We start from the raw sequence: 24,927 nt of genomic DNA, 5'->3' as shown, positions 1-24,927 counted from the left end.
GTTTTTGCTTATTTGAGTACCTACTTCCTCCCCACCAACAGTTGTTCTGGTGAAAACAACCAATTGGGGTTTGCTAGTCTCAGATGCTGTGTGTCCTCAGGACAGTCTGCAGAGCAATGGCACCCATCTATGCTGGCGTGGTCTGCCCACACACATGTCTGCAGAGGGATGGCATCCATCTATGCTGGCATGTACTGCCCACACATGTACACAATGCTGGTTCCTGAATGTCTTGGTGTTACTCTGGGGTTAATGGCTTACAATCTGTCAAATATGGAATATGTGGCTGATGTGGCACTACACAAGCTTTGTTCCCTGCAAGACTGTGTGCTGCTGGGATAACAGTGACTAAGATTGTGAGTAGGGAAGTAGGGCCTCTTGTAGTCGAACAGAAATGTCAGGATTAAAAGAAAAGTTTAACATTGACTGAAAGTGCGCATGTGTCCTAAATACAAGGTGCTGTGCTCCCTGTTTTATAGAAATTATCTTACATAAGTGATACAATAACCTGAGACATTAGTGTTATCACAGTTTAATAGAAAATTCAGCATCACATAAGGCTCAGAGCTAGGATTTGGAAGCCCACTACTTGCAAATGAAACTGGTTGTAATTTCTTTGCTCTAGATTAAATATATCTTGTCATTTTAAAAAACTATACTAAAGTAATACCTATTAACTATGAATAGCTAAAATGACTTAAAATTGAGGAGAAAAAAGAGAAGCCCTCCCCATAAACCTCTCCACTGACTTTGAACTAGTGTTCCCATCATATTCCCCAGGTGTATCTTCACAGACATCACGACACACTCATGGTTGTCACCATAATTCTGTGGAGGCGCTGATGGGTCAGAAGGTAGAAACATAAACATTTTGGTCACATATTGAAATTGAAGCTATTTCCTTGAAGCCTCGCTGGGCAATGAAAAGAAAAGCATTCAGTGAGAATGGGCTTCTGTTGTACAAGGGAGAGGTTGGTTAATACAGTCTTAAAGCAATTTGTGAACCTGTAAATGTCACCAGCTCCATCTGTACGTCTAGCCCAAAGAAAGAAACAAGTAAAAAGTGACATGTAGCATTTTAGAATCTGAGACTGGGGCATAAGCTAACTGGTCAACTAAGTCCTGAAAAAAATTAAGACTTTCTTTTGGCTGGAATAATACATAGCGTTCAAAATAACAAAGACTCTAATAACATGATGGAAATAGTTAGACAAATGCAAAAGTATGTGAAATTATTTATACTATCTGATTACAGTTGTGTAAAAGGAAGTTATGAAAAAACAATAGCAAATGACTTTAGTGGTTATGTTGGTATACTGAGATTAATGTATTTTTATGCACTCTTTCTGTAATATGCTTTATTTCTGGAGTAAATAGAATAGAAAATAGAAATTATCAAAGGATTAAACTTCCTTTTTTGAGGAGGACAACAGGCCTCACTATGTAGACCAGGCTATCCTCAAATTTGTGATGATCCTCCTGTTTCTGCCTCCAAAGCTCAGGGACCATAGGCATGAGCATCATACCAGGTCTGAGTTTTTTACTTCTAAAAAAAAGAAAAAAAAGTGTTTTGTTTTTGTTTTTTTTTAGATATATTTCAAGACAAGGTTTCACTATGTAGCTCTAGCTGGCTTGGAACTTTCTATACAGCCCAGGGAAACTTATAGAGATCTGCCTGCCTCCCAAGTGCTGGGATTAAAGGCCTGTACCACCACGTCTGGCATGATTGTATTGTTTTTATTTTATGTGCATGAGTGTTTGTCTGAATTGTCTGTGTGTGTGCAGTGCCTTTGGAAGCCAGAAGAGGGTGTCATATTCCCTAGGACTATAGTGACGGATGGTTGTTAGTGGCCATGTGAGTGATGAGAACTGATCCCTGGTCCCCTAGAAAAGCAGCCCATGCTTTTAACTGCCCAGCCATCTCTTTAGCGCCCAGTTTCTACTTCTGGAATGAAGTAGTTAGATAAGCCTTAGCTGACTTACAGGCCATCTGAGCTCTGTATTGTTTTCTTTTCTGATAGCCAAGTAACTTGGCTGTCACTTGACAAAACCCAAGCTGGGTGTGGTGACACACTTATAATCCAGCTACTCAGGAGGGAGATTTGGAGCTGAGCTGGGCAGCACAACGAGACAATACATCTTTTACAAACAGCCCCAACTCAGTAGTCACACTGAACATGGAAAAGACAGACTAGAACTTCTTCTGTACCCATTAGTTTAGGCTCTGTGTCTTCCTGTGATGTGGCTAGTTTCTGGAGTAAACATTGTATTTATTTATTTGTTTCGTTTGTTTGTTTTTCGAGACAGGGTTTCTCCGTGTAGTTTTGGCGCCTTTCCTGGAACTCACTCTGTAGACCAGGCTGGCCTCGAACTCACAGAGATTCCCCCTGCCTCTGCCTCCCGAGTGCTGGGATTAAAGGCGTGCGGCCGCCGCCACCCGGCCAACATTGTATTTAAGATTGGAGATAGATGGCAATCATTAAAGTACTGAACTTCCTCTCTTCTCTGTGACTTTATTTTTGATTATTAAAGAAAACGAGGACATGGCTGCTTCCGAGGTATGGCTGAGGAGAAGGGTTTTGTTGTAGATATGATGGAGAATACAGCCAGAGGCATCTGCAAGAGTCTGGACGAGGGAAAGAGAGTGGTGGACCACACATGACCCGCCCCTTGAACCAGGTCATGAGAAGTGGCAGTGAGTTGGAAAAAGAAAAGAGAGAAGAGAAGAGAGGGCAAGCCACCCAGGAGAGGAGCCAAGGGCCAGGAGGACCAGGAGAGTGTGTGACCCAAATAGCAGGTTTGTATAGGAATGGGGAACTGGGGAAGGAAATGAAAACCCCTGGGCTGGAGAGGTTTAGAGTGTGGTAGGGTGGGGTGGGGGGTGAGAAGTTCTGGGAAGAGCCACAGGTACGGAGTAAGACAAGTCCCGGATTCTTTGGGACCTGACAATTAATGAATCGGATACAGATCTCAGTATGTAGCCCTGTGTATCATTCCAAGAAAACCAAATGTTTGCGTCTGTATAGATAGAACCTTTCGGCTTGGTGTTCCATCTGCGAAATAGAAGAGTCTGGGCTTGGGAGTCCTGGGGTCCGGGGTGCTCCAGCCATCCCTACTTTGAGGGTGCATGTCTCAGCCTGGCTGTCTTGTGGGGTGTAGTGGGAGATGGAAGACTGAGGTGTGGATGGAGGTCTGGTTCCTCCTTGCCCATGGCTCTGCCATGGTAAAGCCAGGGTGGGAAGTCATCCTCTGCTGCTGGTAAGTCTCCTTAAAGGCCAGGGCTGGGATTTGAGCTCAGTGCCTGGACAGGGAATGAATGAATGAATGAATGAGTGGGGAGTGATTTAAGGGTGAGGGTGAGGGGGAGCTCATTATGTGGCAGATGCAGTAGTATTCACGGAACCTGTGAAATCAGTGAGGCGAGCAGTCACAAGAAGCATGGTATGAGGTCATCAGTCTGGAGGAGGGGTGTGTGTGTGGGGGGGGGCTAGACTGCTCCTGTGCTGGCACAACCTTCGTCAGAACCCTGAAAGGGGCTGAGTGGGCTGTGACTCAGCCCTCTGACTCACTCACTGTACTGTGGTCTCCATCCTCCGGGTACATCCTCTGGACCATTGAGTTCAGTCTCAGGCAGAGGAGGATGAAATCTGGGCCGGCACCTCAGAATGACTCATCTCCTTGAGCTGAAAGGAAGGGGTGAAAACCCAACTCTCCTGTACTCTCCTCACTCCCTGCCTCCCTGGGGCTTCTCATGCAGACTCAGACTTCCTGACTGAATAGGTTCTGACTAGTCAATTGATGGACACCCCCCCCCCCCCCCCCCCCCCCCCCCCCCCCCCCGCCCTCCCACACCCTCACCCATATCTCCCTGCTCAAACTGCATGGTTTCCCTTGTGTTTCATACTGTGGTCTCCTGAGCTTCTGGGATAAATTCCAGGTCAATTTCTAAAGAGCTTTACAAGACTCTCCAAGACCGATTGCCCCTCTAGTCACTCCTGTTCCCCAAACATTTTCAGTGTATCAGCTCCTCTCCATCCCTTGGCAAACCCTGGGAAGCAGGATGGGGCACGCACTATGCTACAGGTATATTAATTAACTGCTCCGGCCAGATGAGAGTTGACAGAAACAACTTAAGGTGGGGGAGAATTCTTTGCTCACGGTTTTAGAGAGTTCTGTCTCTGGTGGGTTGCCTGGCCCTCCAGACTTGGGTAGAATATCCTGGCAGTTGGAGCGTGTGACCGGCCACTTTGCTCACGGAGGGCAGGAAGCAGAGAAAACTATAGAAGATCAAACTCTAGGTATAATAACCTTCAAATACATGACCTGCTTCTTCCAACTGGGTTCCACTTAGCATTCCCGGCACCACCAGCTCAGAGTCAAGCATTTCATACGTGACCTGGTGGGGGACATGGCATGTTCAGGCTCTAACAGAGAGATGTAGAAGACGTAGATGCTCCTAGAGTTGGAAAAGGAAGTAGTAGATGAGTTCGTGAAGGGCATGGACCGGCAAAGGCAGTCCCGGCCAGGGGAACTGCCAGGCACTTGGTTGGTAGTGGCTGGGATAGCACTGTGATATGGTGGGGCAAGGAAGCTGGCATTGTAGACAGGGAAGTGGGGGAGAAATTGATTTCTTAGAGCAGTGGTTCTCAACCTTCCCAATGCTACGACCCTTTAGTACAGTTCCTCATGGGTGACACCCCCAATCGTAAAACTATTTTAGTCACTACTTCATAACTGTAATTTTATTACTATCATGACTTGTGAATACCCGATATGCAACCCTTGTGGGGGGTCACGACCCATAGGTTGAGAACCACTGCAGACATTAAGCTCTCAGGTGGCCCAGGATGGCTTCGAACTCACTGTGTAGCTGAGGATGGTTCTGAACTCTTGATCCTCTTGTCTCCACCTCCTAATTTCTGGGATTATATGTATATACCACCAAGTCCACCTCGGACAAATGCGCTGGCTGTTTTGGAAGAGAAAGAAAATGTCACTGAGGGTCCTAAATAGGGGATGCCAACAGAGGGACCTGGTCTGGAGATAGTATTGGAAGGAAGTGGAACTGGAGCTGCTGGGGGCCACTGAGGGCTTCTGAGGGCTGATGGAGGATGCTGGGCACTGAGGGGGACTTATGGGGACTGAAGGGGATGATGGGAGCTGAGCGGGGCTACTGGGTGCTTCTGGGGCTGCCTCCACAGACTAGATAAGACCATCCAGGGTCTTCCTATAGACAGCAGCAGAGGGAGAGGACCAGGCAACACCCAGAGATCTTCAGGAAGATGGGCAGGAAGGCTCCTGAACTTACATTCAGTCAGCAGATGAAAACGTGGGTCTCAGGCTATTATCCTGAATAAATGATACACACACATGCACACACACACACTCCACCACAAAGACAGCTGGGGCGCTAAGATGGGTGCCATCCACACACAGGTGTGTGGTGGGCTGAGGCGGTAGAGGAGAGAACTGAGAGGCCTGACCACCAGTGACCAAAGGCAGGTACAGCGCGAGCTCATGCCTCTCACAGGAGGCCGGCACCTTGTCACGTGTGCTGGTCTCATTTCTATGGTTGTGATAAAAACACCCCGACCAAATGCCACTTCGGAGAGAAAGGCTTTATTTTAGCCCACAGTTCCAGGTGACAGTCTGTCACTTCATGGAAGTTGAGCAGGGGAACTAGAGGCAGCTGGTCCCACCACATCCCTAGTGAGGAGGAGAGAGAGAGCATGGTGTTTGCCTACCACTATTCACTTCTCTTCTTGACTCTTCTATGGGTCAATCAATGAACAAATCAGGACAGTCCCCTACAGACCTAACCACAGGCCACCCTGATCCAGACAGTCCCCCACTGAAACTCTCTTCCCTGGTGAGTCTAGACTGTGTCCGATGGATAACTAATTTAAAATTAACTGTCACATGGTGTGAAAGCACCTTTCCACCCATGGCTTCTTTTGATGTGGACAAGGCCCTGTCAAGGGCACAGGTGACTTTCCTCAGAGGGTCCAAGGTGAAAAGACTGGAGGGGATTCTTGTTTCCTCCCTCTACCCAGCACTGGGCTGAGTGGGTTACTACCCAGGAACTGAAGATCAGGCCGGAGCAGGAAGCCAGGGAGGGGCCCGTTGGGAGAGTTCCCAGAACTCCCTGTGAGGTGTGGCTGCTGGCTCTGGGAAGGGGCGGGCTCCTTGAGTCCTTTAGCCACGGAGGGTTGTGGAAGAATTGGGGCTTTCAGGTACAGTAAAATAAATAAAAAATATAGACCATACTAAATCTGATTTAGAAAGACAGCATACACTTTTTCTGTAAGTACATTCCAAATATTCCATGGGTCACACCTAGTTAAGAGTGTTGATAGGGGCTGGAGAGGTGGCTCAGAGGTTAAGAGTACTTGTTGCCCTTGCAGAGGGCCAGAGTTCAGTTCCCAGAACCCACAGGGCCACTCACAACCATCTGAAATCCCAATTCTAGATCTGATGCCCTCTTCTGGCCTCTGCAGGCACCAGGCATGAATGTGGTGCACATACAAGTAAAGACACTCAAACACATAAAATAAATAAGTCTAAACAATTTTAATTGACACTTTCCTGAAATTCAGGTCTAATTGGGCTTCTATCTTTTCTTTGATCGATAAATTTGGCAGCATATAAGAGGTGACTCAGTCCCTTTGCAAACCAGAGCTTAGGGAAGTTCCTTCCCTTAGACAATTAAAAAAAAAAAAAAGCTTCTTCCAGAAACGGTGGAGCACTTGGGAGGTAGAGGCAGGCAGGTGTAGTGTTGCAAATTCTAGACCAGTCTGGTCTACATAGAAAGTTCCAGATTAGCCAGGACTGTTTAGTGAGACCGTGTCTCATTAACAAACAAAAGAACTGTCATCTAAATTTTGTACCTACCTGGGGACCTTATCTGGGACCCAGGGCTGTGTAAAAAGACAAGGCCTGTCCCTTGCTCAGTCCAGCAGTCCGAGCTACTGTGGCCTCTCACACACCAATGGCTCCACACCTGCATGGATGAAGAATTCCTGCCTTGGATCCCGTGACCTAAGGTAGAGGGGCCAGGCTCTCCTCCAACAAGCAGATTCTGCTAAGAAGCCACCCAGACCCTTTTTACTGCATACTGAACAGTCTGGGGGAGTAGGCTGCTCCTGGGTCTGAGAAGGAAAGGTCACAGAGCGTGGCTGTTTGTTCAGAAGCAGGTTTTTGTTTGTTTGTTTTGTTTTTTGAGACAGAGTTTCTCTGTGTAGCTTTGCACCTGGAACTCGCTCTGTCGCCCAGGCTGGCCTCGAACTCACAGAGATCCACCTGCCTCTGCCTCCCAAGTGCTGGGATTAAAGGCATGTGCCACCACCGCCAGGCCAGAAGCAGGTTTTAGTATCAGCCATAGAGTGCTTGTCTGGACTCTCAAGTTGAAGGAGTGTCACACATCTGCCTATTTTGTCTGGTGATTAGCTTCTGGGACTTTGCTCACCCCTGTCAGACATAAGGGACAGTGGAGGCTTCAAGCCCAGCTCAGAAGAAAATATGGAAGATGCCAGGATCGCTGTGATTCCGTGGGGGCAGCCTTCCATTTCCACTGTAGGGCGGGCCTGAAGACTGATACAGGCTGACGGTTGGGGAGATGGCTCAGCACTTAAAAGACCAGCTGCTCTCCCAGAGGTCCTGAGTGGGCCTCCCAGCACCCACGTGAGTGGCTCACAGTGAGTGGCCTGGAACTTCAGTTTCAGGGGATCCTATACCTCCTCTGCCCTCTGCAAGCACTTCATATGCAGACACATAGCATACGCACAGATCCAGAGTTCCGCCCTAGCCACAGGCACAAGACAGAAGGCCTTGGCACTCTTCTCTCTGGCACACTTCTCCCACCTGCCCTAAACGTAAAGTGGGCAGAGGAATCTTGATGAAGACCTAGGAGCAAGGGTACTGTTAGTGTTGTGGGGGTGGGGTGGGGAGACTTGGAGCAACAGAGAAGAGAGTTCCAATCCCAGGCAGCGCCCCCAGCTCCCCAGTGGGTACCTACCAAGGCCATTAGTGGGAGGCCTGAGAGCTAGATGGTCAACCACAGATGTTCTCTTTGAAGAAGGGAGGCAAGGAGGTGTGAGGCGGGGATTGCAGCTTTGGAGTAGTATGTATTCATTCTGCAGCTGTTTCCTGAGCATCCAATACCTGCCGGACACCATTTTAGATCCTGGGGAGGTGACAGTGAGTAAAACAGATGTCCCAGGGCAGATGCCTCAGCCAACCCGCTTGCTTGTGAGGTTTTTGTTCTTGTTTTTTGAGACAGGGTTTCTCTGTGTAGCTTTGCGCCTGTCCTGGATCTCACTCTGTAGCCCAGGCTGGCCTCGAACTCACAGAGATCCGCCTGCCTCTGCCTCCCGAGTGCTGGGATTAAAGGCGTGCGCCAACCACCGACGGGCTTGCTTGTGAGTTTTAACAGTCGTGACTCCAGCAGTGACTTCAACCCCATGACTACCATTTCCTCCTCTCAGGATTATCCAAAATGAACTAAGCTTACATCCGAGAAGGGTTATACACAGAAGCTCTAGTAGCATGCACTGTATCAACCAGAGCTGTCAGCAGAAGGCAGGGCCTGGTGTCACCAATGGGACAGGTGATGTTCCTAGGCATGAAAGTCAGTCTTCTGTTCTGGACTGGATGATACTTACACCTCATTTTCAGTCTTTGTTAATGCACTTAAACAATACATGTGGTGCTTCCAAAGAACCTGGATACCCTGTGTTTATGTGTTTAGACTTTGTCTCTGAGCAGCTACAACCTGCTATGCAGATTTGTAACAAAGTGAGTTTTGATAATATAATATAATATAATATAATATAATATAATATAATATAATATAATATAATATAATACAATACAATACAATACAATACAATACAATACAATATAATATAATATAATATAATATAATATAATATAATGATATAATATAATAATTGAAACCAAAAGAGGAGGTAAATTTCTCCAACACATTTTTCATCCCTGAATTTTTTTTTTAATTTTAGAGTTTTATTTATTATGTATACAGTGTTCTGTCTATATGTCGACTTGCAGGCTAGAAGAGGGCACCAGATCTCATTACAGATGGTTGTGAGCCACCATGTGGGTGCTGGGAATTGAACTCAGGACCTCTAGGAAGAGAAACCAGTGCTCTTAACCTCTGAGCCATTTCTCCAGCCCCCCTGAATTTTTTTTTTTTATCTTCTTCTCCCTTCTTTCTCAAAACAGGGACAGTGATTACTCCGAGGCCATCTCTGATGAGGCCTAGGCAGAGAATCCAGGTTGTAATGTCTTTGTCTCTCTGAGAAGAGTCCATGGAGGGATGGGGTAGCTGTCCTTCCCCTCTGTTCCCAGGGGCTTTGTCCCCTGCTCTGCTGTCTTCCTGTCTTCCTCAGAGAGCCTCTGGAGTAATGTGAACCCTAAACTTGGTGCCTGGGGCTAGGAGCATGTGACTGTGGAGAGTAGGTGAAAGGGGCCAGGAGGAAAGAGGAATAGAGACTCCATATGCATGCAGGGCAGGCCTGAGAAGTAGTGGGCATCTGTACATTTTAAGCAGGAATTCTGTCTTTTGGCTAAAAGTAACCAAAGGACAGATTTAACTAGCCTTATCCCAAGGGGAAGGTTTTGGCTCACACAAATTCTCTACAGAGCCTACAAAGAATAACCTGGCCTCAGGGAATGGATACCTTGAGGACACAGCTTGCCTCCTCTCAGCCCATTGGGTCAGCCACCAGCCCTCAGCATCCTGAGACCTTGCCTCCATTCCCACAGCCCCAGACCACAGAGAGACTCTTTACCAGCTCCAGGTGGGAGACCCAGCAGACTTCCAGAGTATTCAGCTCTGTTCCTCTCTAGTTCTGGTGAAGGAATGGGAAAGTACAGACCACAACGCCCTAACCAAAACCCAAGGGAGTATGATGGTCCCAACCACTTTGGAGGGAGACTTGCCAGTATCTGTTCAGATTTTAGACATCAGCACTATCAATCTCCTATAACTTCTCAAACTCTAGATCAGGGACTCACACATGGGCCCACAGGATGTTTCAGGGATTATTAGTTGTACCGTTACAGTGCAAAAGATTGAATGTCCCACTTCAATCACCGAATATTTTTGTACTCCAAAACTATGGCAAGTGTTCAAAAAGAAGGAAATATGTACTACCACAAATCCTCAAGACATCTTGGTAAACGAAAAAGCAATTTGCATGATGATATATACAATATGGTCTCACTCCGGCGTAAACAAAAACATTGAAATAATAAGGTATTTCTATATGCAGGCTTGTAACATATGTTTCTGAATATATGCAAATACATACAAAAAGGTCTGGATTCATGCTAAATTGTCTTGTTTATCTCCATGGAGTGAGACTAGAAGTTAGGATTGACAGAGATTGTCAGATTTTAAACTTTTTTCAGTGATAACATAGCCATGTGTAACATATTTGGAATTAATTTTTAAAATTAAAAGACAAAAAACACTCGGGTGGTGGTGGCACATGCCTTTAATCCCAGCTCTCGGGAGGCAGAGTCAGGCTGATCTCTGTGAGTTTGAGGCCAGCCTGGGCTACCAAGTCAGATCTCTCTTTCCACAGTAAGTGCCACGGGCAGGGGGTAGCAGGGAATCCAACCCGGGTCATCCGGCTTGGCACAGCGGCTGCTTGTACTGGCTGAGACATCTTGCTGGCCCCATGTTTTAAGAAGTCTGCCCCTTGCTAGGCATGATGGCGCACTGGGAAAGCAGAAGCAGGCGGATCTCTGGTGAGGTCCAGCCCAGCCTGCTCTACAGAGTGAGTTTCAGGACAGTCAACGCTACAAAGCGAGACCCTGTCTCAACCAACACGGAGAAACAAAACAAGGTGTCTTAGCCGCTGATACTGCTCTCTGTTCCAGCTTGCTGCAGCCATGGAGGCGTCAGCGAACCCCTAGAGAGCTGTGTTTCTAAGGAAGCTCACCACAGCAATGGCAGAGTCTCGGAGCCTTGGGGGTCCTGCCGCAGGGCACATGGGGCTTATCCAGGGCCCTGGGAAAGAAGGGGGGTGATCTGAGGTGAAGGGCAAAGAGAAGCTAGGGACTAGGAGACCAAGGATGGATAAAGTGGGGCGCAGGAGCGCGTAGCAGCAGTGTGAATGTTCTGGGGTGAAGGCCCTTGTTGCTCTGGAAAGAGAATGGATCCTGAGAAGCCCGCCTGCAGAGGAGGTGCATGGCCTGAACCCTGGAGAGTGAAAGGGGCAGAGGTGAAGAGGAGCAGAGAAGCCCCAAGGTGCGCGTGCACACGTGCGTGCGCACTTGCTGGGGATTGAACCTAGCAGCCCGTGCCCGGCAGGCACTCTACCAGCAGCCCTCGGCCTCTTGTTTTAGTTCCTGCTCCTATGCTAGCACCACTGACCACCAGAATTCAGGCTACATTCTTCAGGTTTGATGGATTTTCTGGTTGAAGAAACCTGAGAATTTTAATTGCTCAATCAAAGTGATGTAGTTGCTGAACTTTGGAATGGGTTTGGCGTGGCTGAGTTTCCCATCAGACCTAAGGGGAGGGAGCGGTGAGTGACTGACAGAGACCTTAAGAGGCCCAGCTCTGCAGCTCTGAACTGAGCGGACTCCAGGGTACATTGTTTTTTAAAGGCAGGGTCACATGTGGCCCAGACTGGCTTTGAACTCACTATGTACCCGAGAATGGCCTTGAACTCCTGATCCTCCTTCATCCCTTGGTGGAGTACAGGCTTAGAGAGTGTGTTCTTTGAAGATGCCTTCCCCTTTACTTCCTATCAACCCAAGGACCCTTTACCAGCCCTGTGGTCACCAGCCCATTTAATTCCCACAGCTGAGACTCTGCTCCCATCCACCCACCACGGTGGTCCTTTCTTCTTAGATAAACACTATTCATTCAGCAGATGTTTCCTTCCAGAGGTGCTGACTGCCATCTGGTTCTGCCCCTTCACCTCTCACCTCCTCCAGGAAGGCATCTTCTAGGGCTGGGGCCACACAGCTGCCTTCCCTCCTGAGAAGAAAACTGACCAGAACCTTTATCTTTAGGGAGGAAATGGGCCAGGATGACATTTGTATCCCTACCAGTATGCAAATCATCTGCTGAGACGAAACGATGTTTCATTTCAGGGGAACGCACTCTCTTTCCTGTATAATATTTCCGCTGACAGCGGGAACCAGTTGGGATGGTCAGGGTCAGAGTCCCTGTCCCGGGAGTTGGTAGTTTCCCCCACCCAGCCCCACCCCCGCCCCACGCCTCCCTGAGGAACAGGAGGGTGGTGCTGGAGGAATGAGACTTCCATTACAACAGCCTCCAAGCTTGGGCTGGAAACTGAACTGGCCCAGGGCACATTACCCCCACCCCCACCCCGACCTCCGACCCCCGACCCCAGCTGACCCCTGAAGGGATCCCTGCTGGAAAGCAGCCATGATGGTCTGAATGAGCATGGCCCCCATAGGCTCATATATTTGAATGCTCGGCATCTGGGAGTGAGAAGGATTAGAATTAGGAGGTGTGGTCTTGTTGGAGGAAGTAAGTGTGGAAGCGTGTTGCTGGGGGTGCGGGTGGGGGTTGGGGTGGGCATTGAGGTTTCAAAAGCTCATGCCAGACCCAACCTCTCTGTCTCTGCCTGTGGATCAGGATGCAGCTCTCAGCCACTTCTCCAGGACCATGGCTGTCACTATGCTCCCGCCGCCATGCCCCCATCACGATGATAACGGACTAATCCTCTGAAACTATAAGCAAGTCCCCAGCTGAATACTCTCTTTTACAAGAGATGCCTTGGTCATGGTCACAGGACAGTGAGGAGGACAGCATCCGAGATGACAGTAGTCCTGGCTTCTGGGACCTGCTCAGCCCCTTAGCCACAGTGTGACATGTCCTTTCCTTCCTTAGGTTTGGCTTTCCTGATCTGCAATGAGAGGGTTAAATTAAGTGTTTGCGACTTGGGACGTGTAGCCCCATCAATCATCACAGCATTGGTGCTCCTCCCCCCAGTTTTAGGCAAAATCCTCTGTGTGACTCAGGGGGGTGTACAACGCTATTATTGTTTTACAGAGGAATTTATTATCCCATCAGAAGTTTAGGTAACCTCTGTTGTCCCTTGAGCTGGGTGCATGGTAGATGGAAGCCCCAGGGTACCATTAAGCTGTCCTAGAATTCACTGTGTAGTACAGGCTGGCCTCAAACTCAGGGATCCTCCTGCCTCAGCCTCCCAAGTGTAGGGATTACAGGCATGTGTCACTACACCCCATGTCGTTCTAACGGTCTTATTGAGGTGTAAGTCACACACCATATAATTCACTCAAAGTAGACAGTTCATTGTCTTTTTTTTTTTCCTTTTGGTTTTTCGAGACAGGCTTTCTCTGTGTAGCTTTGCACCTTTCCTGGAACTCACTTGGTAGCCCAGGCTGGCCTCGAACTCACAGAGATCCACCTGGCTCTGCCTCCCGAGTGCTGGGATTAAAGGCGTGCACCACCGCCGCCCAACCATTCATTGTCTTTTAGTATTTAGACATATGCAGTCCTCGCCATAGCCACTGTTAGAACATGTTCATCACCTCAGAAACCGTACCCATTAGGTAGCACACCCCCAAGCCCACTCCCCTCTTCTGTAGATGTCCCTGGTCTGGAATGTGCGTGGAAAGCGGCTCTTCTGTCATCACTCATGACTCACTTTCCATTTTGCATACTGTTTCTATGATTCATCCAGACCATAGCATGTATCAGAGTTTCATTCTTTGTTATGGCTGAGAAATGATCTGTACGTGGACCCGTCACAGTTTAGTTACATCCATTCATCAGCTGATGAGTGTTTGGGTTGTCTCTATGTTTCGGCTACCATGAATGAACATTTGACACCAGTGTCTGTGTGGACCTAGGCTTTCATTTCTTTTGAGCATGTACCTAGGCATGGAGTTGCTAGCTCATACAGTAGCTGTGTAGTTAACCATTTGAGGAGTAGCAAAGCACAACTTAATTGTTTTTATTTCTGAACCATTTTGAATGTACGTTGCAGACATGCCCCTTTATCCCTAAGCAGTCCAGAGAAAACAAAAATAAAACCAAGGGCATGCCTCTCTGTAATCACATTTCAGCACTCAACTTCAGCACATTTCACGTCGATGCGTTTCTATTTGTTTTCCCACCCCTATATTTATTTATTTGTTTGGAGACAAGCTCTCACTCTAGCTGACTAGCCCGGAGCTCACTCTGCAGTCCTTACACTCCAGCCATCATCTTCCAACCTGGGCTTCCCAAGTATTGGCATTACATTCGAGCCCCGCTAATACATGTTACTATTCAAATACACCTATTATCAGGCTTAAATGTTACCGCTCACAACCCTCTCTTGTAAGTTCCCCTGCACTTCCTGGTCTTTCTGGTTTTGTGAGTGGGCCCTCAAGTCAAGCCCTTGCATGGTGAGGCCGAATCCTTCATCTGTGTGTGAAGAAGTGCTCTCTCAGGGGCCAAGGGGAGCCTCCTGAGACACCTCTGCAGACAGTTTCTGTGTAGTTTTGGCGCCTTTCCTGGAACTCACTCTGTAGACCAGGCTGGCCTCGAACTCACAGAGATCCACCTGGCTCTGCCTCTCGAGTGCTGGGATTAAAGGCATGCACCACAGATGCCCAGCTTTGCAGACAGTTTCTTACCTCCAGGATTCACTAGAGGTGCCTGAGCCAAGAGTGAGCTTCCCGGTGGGTTTTCACACCTTTTTCTAGGGACACCTAAGTGGCCTGAGCTAGGTGGCCTGGAGAATAGGAGGACAGGTCGCAAACAGGTGCAGCAGGCAAAAGGTTTCTTCCTTTGGGTCCAGAGAGGCCCTGGGGTCATCTGAACATGCCTAGGAGAGGCTGCAGCTGGGGGTGGCTTCAATCCGGGAAGGGCAGCGGGCAGGCTGCCGGAGGGGCAGGATCAGGAAGTTTTCAGCTTCTGGGAAGGACCCTGATGCAAGACCCATTGCGCTCATGGGGCCAACCCGCAGCTAGGGTCTGCTTCTTTGCCAGGCACCCTTGAAGGACTGTTCCAGGAAGCTGCACCTTCCTGGGAAGGCCACACCAACTGTCTAAGAGGCGTCTGACGCTCTGTCTCAGCTTTATGTAGGGCTGCCCTGAGGATGCTACCTAGCCTCCCAGGGGCCAGGTCCTTCTGCCTGCAGTGACAACATTTCATTGGTTCTTTGCATCGCATCCCTTTCTTCTAAGAGCTTCTGTGCCTCAGCCTTCTGGCTCCCTCCCTGGGAAGAGACTCTGTGGATCTACTAGGTGGTAGGCCTGTTCCCAGCTTGCTTCTGGTGACCGCAGGGTTGAGCTAACCCTGACTCACTGCAAAGTGTGAGGGATAAGGAGACAGACACAAAGTGTGGAGGTGAGGAGCCAGGAAGACGTACCCGAGACAAGCAGGAATGCAACAAGCATGGGTGTACCAAGAGACCTGTAGAAACATCAAAGTCCCCACCCCAGGAGAACTGCAGACCGGGTTTCCTTCTGTCCTCACAGGGTTCTGAAAATTAGGAAGTTCATGAGAGAATCCAGATTTCCAGGATGAGTGTGGTGGCAGACACCTGTATTCCCAGAACTGAGGATGAGACAAGAAGGTTGTGTAGTTGGGCTATGGAACAAGTTGCAAGCCAGACTGGGCTCTACAAGAAGACCTTAGCTCTCAAACAAACATAAACCAACCAACCGACCAGATTTCTTATTCTGGACAAATAAAAATCTCTGGTGACAGCAAGCCCGTGTTTCCCTTGCATCAGAAGCCGAGTTGGCAGGCCTCCACGGGCTTGGCAGTAGCCACAGTTTCTTGGCCCTCCTTATTTAAACTTTGCACTAGTTCAAGGCTACCTGTGACTGCCTGAATCCTCTCTGCTGCCCTGGGAGAGTGACATTAGCTCCATCTTGGGGAAAAATCAGGCAGAGAGGATAGTCATGAGGCCACAGCCAGGAAGAAGCAGACAGAGCTGGACTCCCTGATACCCCAGCTGTTGCAGCCCCTCTGCCTGTCTTGTGTTGGAGATCTGGTACTCCCTGGCCAGCTGAGTGAACTGCAGATAGACACACCAAATGACAAGGCCTTTGGGGACTTCGAGGCCATTGCAGAGTCCTGAGCCATGCTAAGCAGCTCTTTGCTAAGGCTCTGGAGGGGCTCTTTACCAAAACACAGGGAAGAGTAAAGTCACATGTCCCACAGCAAACTCAGCTAGGCAGGAAGACATGGGGCTCCTCCACAAGGGAGCACTGACCTCTGACCTCTCTGAGTGGTGTTCCCCTTTCCTGGCTTCCTTCTTGTCTCTGGCACTGATTTGCTTCATGTGGCTATAGTGGAAATCAGGAGTTGATGATCAGACCTCTGGCCCACACCTCACAGTTCATCCAGTCCATTCAGGCTTCCTTGAATGAAATCCCTGGTTGGCTGTACAGTTTCCTCAGTTTCTAGAAATGAATTGAAAAACAGCAACTCAGGGTCAAAGGGGTCAGAGAAAACTGAGGTAGCTGTTACAAACAGCTCCTTATTTTAAAAGATTTATTTAATAAAAAATGAGCAGGTTCTATTTATGTGTTTAGGAACACACACACACACACACACACACACACACACACACAGCAACAACAATTAATGAAAAAGAGGCCATGAATTTGAAACAAAGCAAGCAAGTTTAGGAGGGAGAAAGAGGAAGTAGGAAATTATGTAACTGTATTATAATCTCAAAAAATACAAATATGCAAAAAAGAGTTATCTATTTTTACTTCGTGGGGATGGATGTTTTGCCTGCATGTAAGTCTGTGCACCGCATACATGCAGTGCTCATGGAGGCCAGAAGAGGGCGTCCATGAATTGGAGTTACAAACCATAGTTGATTCTCTATGTGGGTTTTGGAAATCGAACCCAGGTCCTCTAAAAGAGCAGCCAGTGCTCTTAACCCCCAAGCCATCTTTCTAACCAATCTTTACAGTTTATAAAAGCTCTCATCTACGTGCAGTCCTTTGTGGCCGCAACCATACTAGCCACACAGAGCAGCAGTGTATTCCGGCTCATAGAGAGAAGGATACAGAATTCCACAAGTCAGCTCAGTCCTCTTCCTGCCTTGAGCAACTGCATGTTGTCTTTTGTTTTTCTTGAGACAGAGTTCATACAGCCCAGGCTAACCTTGAACTGTCTGTGTAGCTGAGAATGATTCTACACTTCTGATCCTCCCGCCTCTGCCTCCAGGGTGCTAGGGCATAGGTATACACTATCATGCTCTATTTATGCCATACTGAGGATCAAACCCAGGACTAGGTGAGCATTCTACCAACTGGGCTACAGCCCCTGTCATAGGGTTCCCGTAGCTGTGATGAAACACCACGACCAAAAAGCAAGTTGGGGAGGAAAGGGTTTATTGCCTTATCCTTCCAGATTATAGTCCATCACTGGAGGAAGTCAGAACAGGAAGTCAAGCAGGACAGGAACCTGGAGGCAGGAGCTGATGCAGAGGCCATGGAGGGATGCTGTTTACTGGCTTGCTCTTCATGGCTTGCTCAGCTTGCTTTCTTATAGAACCCAGGACCACCAGCCTAGAGATGGCACCACCCACCGTGGGCTGGGCCCTCCTCCATTGATCACTAACTGAGAAAACGCTTTACAGCTGGATCTTATGGGGGCATTTCCTCAACTGAGGCCCCTTCCTCTCTGCTGACTCTAGCTTGTGTCAAGCTATCACAGAACCAGCCAGGCTACCCCCAGTTCCACTTGTCTCTTTGTTTTTATTTCCTCATTGATTAGAAAGAATAGAAGACATGGAGGCTCATGCCTGTAATCCCAGCACACGGGGAGCTGAAGCCAGAGAATCACGTGAACTTCAAGGTTTGACTGTGTCTCAAAATCAATAAGGCCATAAAATAGTGAGATTATAATCTCTCCCAAGCAAGGCGACACTGTCTGGTGACTGCAGAGTTCTTGGGATTGTGTCATGGGTGGGACTCCTTAAATATATGTCATGAAATGACATGATTTATGGACTATCAGAAACCCTGGAAGATAGTAGGTGATTAATCAGTGCTTATCAGTCAAATCAACCGCTCACTGGCTGGTGATGGCTTCTGAGGGACACACACACAGGAAGAAGGAAGGAGTGCTGGTTCCCTGTGGCTTCTGCTGCCTTTCCTGCCCATTTTCTGTGTCTCGTGCCAAGTTGCCCTTTGTCCCAAGCCTTTGGACTTCCAGCCGGCTAGAGGCAACCAAGTTATCTGCAGATCGTGGAGCACTGGGCCTGGGCCCTGTAATGACCAGCCTTCTGCTTGCTTGAAGTTTCCGCTGGGAGGCTGGAAGGCTGGAAGCTGCAGCATCCAGATGGCTAATTGCTTTGTGCCTGTTCCTGCAAATCACAGTGATTCACTGTCCCTGCCGAAAACATGCTCTCTTTTCAAAGATTTAATGGTTTCCAAAATTAATTTAGCCTCATCTGCTATGCCCCTGCCCTTCTGCACTGCCTCCTCCCCCTAAGACCCTCTTCCCTTTCTCCCTGTCCTCCCCACAGGATGGAGCTTTCTGCCTCACAAAGCTTTCACTCTTCAGGGTCCTCCTTTTCAGGCTCTCCTGAGCGCCAACTGAGCTTGGAACTGTTGGGTGGTGGCCCAGGAGGGATGGGTTTGTGCAAGTGATTTTCCCCTCCGTCTTCCATGCTCAGCCACCCAACTCCATGCTGACTGACACCCCCAGATGTCAGAAGACTTCTGAGCAGTTTCCCATGTGCACTGATTTGTTTATAAAATTCTCAGAGGTTATCTGTGTTTTCAGACATGAGGGATGTGGTCAGTATGATGATCATGCTAATTGTCAGCTTGACAGGGTGTATAGAATCATCCAGAAAGACAAACATGTGGGTGTGTCCTTAACTGTGGTGAGAGGTCCACCAACAGAACCAGCCACGGTTCGCTGTCAGGACTAGATAAAAAGGAGAAAGGGAGCTGAGCCTATGATGCAATAGGACCAGCAGCCTCAGATTCCTGCTCTCAGGATTTCCTCACTGTGATGGCGCTGAGCACATGATGCAACATGACCAGCAGCCTCAGGCTCCTGCTCTCTGGATTTCTTCACTACTGTGATGGACTGTACCTCCAAACTGTGATTCAGAATAAAGCCATCTTTCTTAAGCAGCTCTCTGTCAGGCAGTTTATCACAGTAACAAGAGACGTGACCACCATAGGTACCATCTATTGATAGTCTTCACAATAACCGGAGTTTTAGTCCCCCCGCTTCTCTATGTCTCCATGTAAGTGTAGTACATGTTTAATTAAACAGTCAATGTTTATGTCGTCCTCACTCTGTGCATACCGTGACCACTACTGAAGAACAGTGTTTAATTACACTCCCTCCAACTACTATTACATTTCATTACCTCCCCTCCTGCAGCTAACAGTGTTCCTTTTGCTTAACTTTGGAAGTAGCCATTGCTAATGTTTCCCATGTGTGTCCATTTGCTATCTAGCCCAGTTTTTCCTGAATGTCCACACGTGTCATCAGGTGACCTGTCACCGCCCCGCCCCACCCACGTGCACAGCTGGAGGCCTCCTTCCGTGCCAGCTGTCATCTTGGTCCAAGTTGGATGGGTTCCTCGCTGCACCTGGGGCTCAGGTGGCCTCGCAGGACTGCGTGTCGTCACATTGGATTCCTCCTCAGATTTTTTAGAGTGCCCTTGTCTTTCCGTTCCTGGCTGAATGCTCCGTTTCACTGAATCATATCTTTTACTATCGTCCTATGAAAAGGTGTGTGGGAGGCAAACATGTTGAGTTCTTGCATATCTGAAAATATCCTTTTCCATGCTTAGCCTTTAGTTGGCTAAGTATAGAATGCTAGGATAAAAGTACTTCTCTCTCAGAACGTTGGGTACCTACCACCTTTCCCCCAGTGTCACGTGCTTCTGTTGAGAGGTCTGACGCCACCTATTGGTGAGATTATTAAGGCCATTCCACATAGTTCAAAGGGAGGTGTATTTTGTGGGGTAACTTACAAATGAAGGGATAGGTTGCAGGGTCTGGCAAAGGTATGGCGCAATCTGGCGGTGTTCTCTGGAGAACTCTGCTCGGTCTACCTGCAGTGTCCAGGGTCCCGGCACCAAGCGAGAGTGCTCTTCCCGATCCTGGGTCTTCCGCTTCCTCCTCCGCCCTGCCTTGTGGGCGTGACCATTACCGAAGCCTCAATGGGGGTTGGAACTTCCAGGCCAATGCTGGGATGGCTACCCACTCCAGCCACCTGCATGCTCGCTTACTCTTTCGTACAGGCCTTGGCTTTTTTTCCCTAGCTCAGGGGCTCTCAATCTTCCCCACGCTGCGACCCTTTAATACAGTTCCACATGTTGTGCTGACCCCTCAACCATAAAGTTATTTCATTGCTGCTTCATAACTGTCATTTTTCTGCTGTTGTGATTCACAGTGTAAACACCTGATAGGCGGGATATTCGATGTGTGACCCCGTGGAGGTCGCGACCCCACAGGTTGAGAACTGCCGCTCTAGAAACTCTCGACTTGCTCCATGACCCTGGCATTCTGAAGTTCATGATATCGCCTTGGCATTCTGCCCCATTCTGTGTGATGCCTAGTGGGCACCTTTAATTTGAAGAGTTATGACCTTCTCTTCTGGGAAACTTATTACATTATTGTTGTTTTAAGAGTGGGTGTCATTATATATAGCCCAGGCTGCCCTGGAATTTGCGATCCTCCCAGTTCAGCTCTCCCTCACTAGGGCCATAGCTGGGATACAGGAGTGTGCCACTGCCCCTGGCTCATTATTATATATAGAATTTTCTATCCTTGGGACTGAAGACATAGTTCAGCAGTCAAGAGCACTTGCTGCTCTTGTAGAGGACTGGAAGACTTCAAGTTCCCATCACTCGCATTGGGCAGCTCACAACCCCCTATAACTCCAGCCACAGGGGATCTGGTGCCCTCTTCTGGCCTCCAGGGGAACCACACTCATAAGCACATGCACACGCACATACACACACACACACACACACACACACACACACACACACACTAGGTTGTCTCTAAAATTTGTAAATAGAAGTTGGAGAGGTGGCTCGGAAGTTAGAGGGCTTGCTGCTTTTAGAGAGGACCAAGTTCAGTTCAGTCCCCAGCGCCCATGTCGGTCAGCTTACAGTGAAAACACCTGTCAGTCACTCCCAGTTAAGGGGATCCAGTGTCCTGTTGGCTTCTGCAGGTACCAAGACATGCACCTGGTGCACATATATGCTAACAGGCAAAGACTCAGAATAAAAATACTCTTTCTTTTTTAAAGGGAGGTCTTGCGAGGTAAATAGATACACATCCAATCGATATATGACCTCTCTCCAGACAAAATGTTTTCCTGGAGGTCTGCTGACAGGAAGTGCCCCTGCCCCAGGCACTCCCTGAGTGACCAACTCCTTTTTTGCCCAGATCTATGTAGCTGATCAGGAGGTGTTTGCCTTTGGTGGGAGAGAGAACTACTGTCCATGTTCTTCTTCTCCATGGACCGAGTTCTCAGAAGCCCCACGGGCTGGCGGGAGCTGGAGGGATACCTGTCAGGGTGCACTCTCATCTCGCTAGTCTCCTCAATGCCATGGCAACATGGTTATGCCTAGTGCTTCTACTCTTCACCAGTCCACCACTGTCTAGATCCAGCTCCCCGCCCCAGCTGAGGATCGAACCCAGGGCCTTGCCCTTGCTAGGCAAGCGCTCTACCACTGAGCTAAATCCCCAACTCCTAGATCCAGCTCTGATGGAGACTAGGCTAGGAGGGAAGAGAGCAGAGAAGCAGATGTAACTCAGTTAGTAGATTGAGTTCCTAGAATGTATACAGCCCTGGGTTTAATCTCAGCACTGTATAAACCAAGCACAATTGGCATATAGTTATAATCCTAGCACTTGGGAGTTTGTGACTAGCTTGGGTTACACAACAGCCTGTCTCAAAAAACAAAAAATATCCCAGCCCCTGCACCACTCCTAAAAAAGACTGGAATTGCAGCTCAATTGGTGGAAAGCTTGCCTAGCGCGCACAAAGCCGAGGGTGCAGTCCCCACACCCCATAATCCAGACATGTGCATATATGGTGGAGGCAGAAGGATCAGGAGTTTAAGGTCATCTTCAGCTATATAGTGAGTTTGACCCAGCCTGGGCTACATGAGACCCTGTCTCAAAAACTCAGATCAGACAAGCAGAAGAGAGGGTAAGAATGTTGATAACAGGGAGGCTGGAGAGATGGCTCCACTGGGAAGAGCACCCGCTGCCCTTGCAGAGGAACTGGTACCCAGTCAGTGGCTGACAACCATTCATAACTCCAGTTCCAATGGTTCCAATGCCACCAGACATACATACATAGTGCATACACATACATTCAGGGAAAATACTGATGCACATAAACCAAACCAAAATAGATATTTTGAGAAAGAATATTAATAATAGAGCTTATAGCTGGGCAGTGGTGGCACATGCCTTTAATCCCAGCACTTGGGAGGCAGAGACAGGCGGATCTCTGTGAGTTCGAGGCCAGCCTGGTCTACAGAGTGAGTTCCAGGAAAGGTATAAAACTACACAGAGAAACCCTGTCTCAAAAAACAAAACAAAACAAAACAACAACAACAACAACAAAATAATAGAGCTTGTAGCTGGCATGGTGGCACATGCCCCAAGTCCCAGCATTCAGGAGGCGGAAGCAAGGAACTTCATGGCAAGCTCAAGGCCAGCCTGGTATACATAACAAGTTCCAGGCCAACCAGGGAGACTTTGTCTCAATAAAATAACAACAACAACACTTACAATTAATGGTGGTAATAATAATTACAGTTGCAAAGGATTTTCACATTCTTGTTCTCATTTTCTCATTAAGTGCAATAACTCAAAAAAAGTATAAATTGATACTAGAGAGATGGCTCAGCAGTTAAGAACACTGGCTGCACTTCCAGAGGACCCAGGTTCAATTCCCAGCAACCACATGGCAGCTCACAGCTGTCTGTAACTCTCCAGGGGATCTGATTGATGCCCTCTTCTGACCTCTGTGGCACCAGGCTTGCACATGGTGCACAGACAGACAGGCAAGACATCAGTACACATAAAAAAATAAAAATGTAACTATTACGAAGTATTTATCAAGATCATTAGACCACTATAGGTATAGTCAGCTCTTGCAGATAATTAGAATGTAGCTACCCCCTGCTGCTTTGGAGAACCCGCTATGAGTGTCAAGCCAGGATTTATGAAAGGAAACAGGCCTTGTGGAGATGCGCGACTTCTGAGTGAGTGGAGTACACCATGGCTCTGGTGCCCAATGAACAGACCTAAGAAGGGGTATGTGGTGCTTCTGGGTACAGGCAAAGGAAGGACTCACAGAGGGGAGGCACCCTCCCTTCCATTGCGGACTCTGTCAAGTGACGAGAACAGCATCTTGGCTCATAGTTCTAGAAGTGAACTATTGGGTGGCCTGGGTGTTTGGGCCTCTGGAGAGAGCAGTGCATCACAGCAGGAGTGAGCAAGGGGAGCAAAGCAAGAAAGAACTTGTGGGGTCCCTTTTAGAGACATCCCCCATGGACTAAGGGCATCTCTCAAGGTGCTGCCTCCTACATATCACGGCCCCTTCCTTCCAATAGCAACACCCAGGAGAGGGGGCCTTTAGTATTGGGATCTTTGGGGTCTCTAAGTCATGGTTAAGGGACAGCAGTAGAGTTGTGCATAGAATTTCATGGATGAAAACATAAAAGGGCAATGAATAAGTTGATCTTTGTTTGAGTGAGTTGATATTCTGTTTGTTTGTTGAGACAGGGTCCCACGATGCACCCCTGGTCGGTCTGGCATTCATGGTAAACCACGCTGGCCTCAAACCTGAATTAACTCTCCTGCCACTGTTTCTGCCTCCCACGTGCTAGGCTTGCAGGAGTAAGTCACTACCACACTTGGCTAGTGATTTATCACCTGCCTGATTAATATGTAGAACTCCGAGGGACATCCCTGAAGTGGAATGTATGTGTACATTGTTACTGGCCTGCACAGGCTACTGAGTCTTTGAAATCAGCACACTGATTTTCTGTGTGTGGATGGGGTGGGGTGGGGTGGGGGACTTCTCCATACCCTTCAGTCAGGTGATTAGAGTGGGATGGGGTGCATAGCTCAGGCCTAACAAATCCCAAGAGAGACTTGCTCAAGGATAGATACATGACCCAATCTAGACCAGTAAGAGTTGGCTCTAAGCCGGGCGGTGGTGGCGCACGCCTGTAATCCCAGCACTCAGGAGGCAGAGGCAGGCGGATCTCTGTGAGTTCGAGACCAGCCTGGTCTACAGCAGAGTGAGACCCAGGACAGGCATCAAAGCTACATGGAGAAACCCTGCCTCAAAAACCAAAACAAAACAAAACAAAACAAAAAGAGTAAAAAGCGTTGGCTCTGGCACTGTTACTTGGAGTACTGGAGAACTATCTTTTCTATCAGGACTGGAAATAAATGTGGGTAGATGTTAATGTCTGTCTGTTTACTTGCTTGGCTGTATTTATGCAGTAAAACCGGAAGGCAGTGTCCGCCCAAAGTGACATCAATTCACTTAGGATGAAATCTGTGGATTTTACACACTAACATATTATTTATGTATTTTGTATAAAGCGGTTTATTTATTTCAAAATAGATTGTGCTATTATAAATATGACTTTAGAGATATTTAATATATCATGGCATATATTTTGATTGTAACATTATTATAAAATAATATTAGTGTAATTTCTAAAGTTATATTTTATTAATTTACTTGTTTGTTTGGTGTGTGTGTGTGTGTGTGTGTGTGTGTGTGTGTTCGTGTGTGTATGTGTGTGTAAAACCTGTAGAAGTTGGCTTTCTCCTACCAACTTGTGTATGTGTGTGGGTTCCAGGGATTGAACTTCAGCTGTCAGCCTTTGTGGCAAGTACTTTTACCTGCTGAGCCATCTCATC

The sequence above is a fragment of the Onychomys torridus genome, chromosome 21 (genome assembly GCF_903995425.1).
Source record: "Onychomys torridus chromosome 21, mOncTor1.1, whole genome shotgun sequence".
Taxonomy (NCBI): Eukaryota; Metazoa; Chordata; class Mammalia; order Rodentia; family Cricetidae; genus Onychomys; species Onychomys torridus.
The sequence above is the reverse complement of the archived record's forward strand: the minus strand, read 5'-3'. Positions refer to the sequence as shown.